Below are 2160 nucleotides of genomic sequence, written 5' to 3'. Positions count from 1 at the left end.
AGGCACGGAAAATGGAGAAGACTAGATCTGGTCAAGGCACGGAAAATTGAGAATACTAGATCTGGTCAAGGCACAGAAAATTTGGAAGACTAGATCTGGTCAAGGCACGGAAAAGGGAGAAGACTAATCAAGATGTCCAGGTTCATCCGAACCAGATGGATGCACGGGGTAAAGATAAGAACGCTTGCGGGACTGTCAGGATGGTCCGCTGGATGAGAATGCATGTCCGTCTTCGGTTTCTTCACCACCCAAGCTAAGTCTGGCTCGACCGTGGGTCTTAGAATGTCGACTTGCTCGGGGAAAACAAGCTTCAGTACGTGGAAATCGGTCGTCTGGTCGTGGTTCCAGCCGAAGCTTCAATCGGGACGCACGCGGGACGGCTCGGTCAGTGTGTCCTGTACGGTCAGATGAACGAAGTTCGGTCAAATTGTTCAAAACGTCCTGATCTCCATGCTGGTTGGCTCCAATGGACTGATCCACGAACCGGGGCACATCAACTTGTAACACCCCGAGTGCTCATGGCTAATGGGCCATCCACATCTGCTTACTCGGGCTGTGGGTCCCATCCGTGCAACAACTGGAGGCCTGAAAGTCTTGTTTACTAACTCTGCAATCACCACATGACCATTCCCCGTGTTTTGACCTCACTCACACGATATCGCGGATCAATTCCGGATAAGTCACCCATTCTTCCACTATTCCAGCTCAAACATGTTATAAACCATATGACGGATTTCCATAACCGGCCCGGTCTATAATCGGCCCAATACCAAGAGAGAGAGAGAGACGGCCCAACCCTAGAGAGAGAGAGAGGCGGCCGCATGAAGAGGAGAGAGAGACGGCTTAGGCTTTAGAGAAAAGGAAATCCTATTTCCTTTTCATTTCATATTTATGTCTTTCATTTTATCTCTTTGTAACTCTCATATATAAGGACACCTTATGATTGAGTAATAATACACACAACTTACAGATTCCTAAACCTTAAGTTTATAACACGTTATCAGCGCGATAGCTTCTAACACCCTGAGCCTAAAACCAAATCAACAAAACCCTAAAACCCTAAAAAGAAAAAGAATCTGCCTCAAAACTTCAAAGAGGTTGCTCTCCCAAACCGTGAGGACCCAGAAAATGATCAAGATATCAAATCGAAGCCCTTGCCGAGACGAATCAGTCAGTGCAAACCGCTTGTCGATCTGACCACGGACGCGCCCTCACGTACAGATACAGTGCGCGCCGATTTGCTTTAAAACCCTAATCCGAACCCGACGATACCGGCGAACCCTAATCCGTTCGCGACTCCGTTCCAGCTCGTGTCCACCTGATCAGCTCCAGCCCCAATGCGTTCCTGATCCTAGACAAACTCAGCTCCATCCTGCATCAAAGACATCTAGCGTTCCAGACTGCAAGCGCCCCGTTCGCATCAGAGCCGCTCGCGATCCCGACTGCAACAACTCTCGTTCGATGATCAGCTGCTCGCGTCTCCAACCTCAATCCGTTCGCGTCCAGGCCAGCTCGTGTTCAGCTCGCGTTCTTGCCCAGCTCGAGGTTCTTTCTCTTGGTGGTCCGGTTTCAACAATCTACTAAAACTAAAAGTAAATTTGAATTCTAAGAACATGAAAATCGAATTTGAATTGCTTGTAAAGAATGAAACCATAAAACCTAATCTCTAAAGATAAAAGCCATAGGATAATAGATCAATCCCTAATGAGTAAATCAAAGCTCTATAAGTTCGATCCCCAAACCCTAAAATCGAGATTGATCCATTGATCAATTAAAATCAAAGCCTTAAAGGTTTTGAATCTCAAATCAAATCTCTTTGATCTAAGATCAAATTTTCGAAAATACCTAAACCCTAATTCAAAAAACTGATTAATTAAAATTGATTGAATATTAATTGAGATTAAATTGATCATCTTGAAATTGTAATTGCTTGTTAATCAAATCAAAACCCTAAAATCCTACTTTTGAAAATCGATTTTGATTGTTTGAATTGAATATTAATTGATTGATTTGATCACCTAGAACTATTGCTAAGATTGTTTAAATTTGAATCTGAATGAATTAAGATTGTTTAGATTGTTTAAATTGAAACCCTAATAACCTATTCTAGATTATTTTGAAATCGAATCTGAATTGTGGCCGTGTGGCCTTGTTGCATTC

Source organism: Brassica oleracea, chromosome C2 (assembly GCF_000695525.1).
Source record: "Brassica oleracea var. oleracea cultivar TO1000 chromosome C2, BOL, whole genome shotgun sequence".
In the NCBI taxonomy this organism is placed as follows: Eukaryota; Viridiplantae; Streptophyta; class Magnoliopsida; order Brassicales; family Brassicaceae; genus Brassica; species Brassica oleracea.
Note: the sequence above shows the minus strand (reverse complement) of the source record.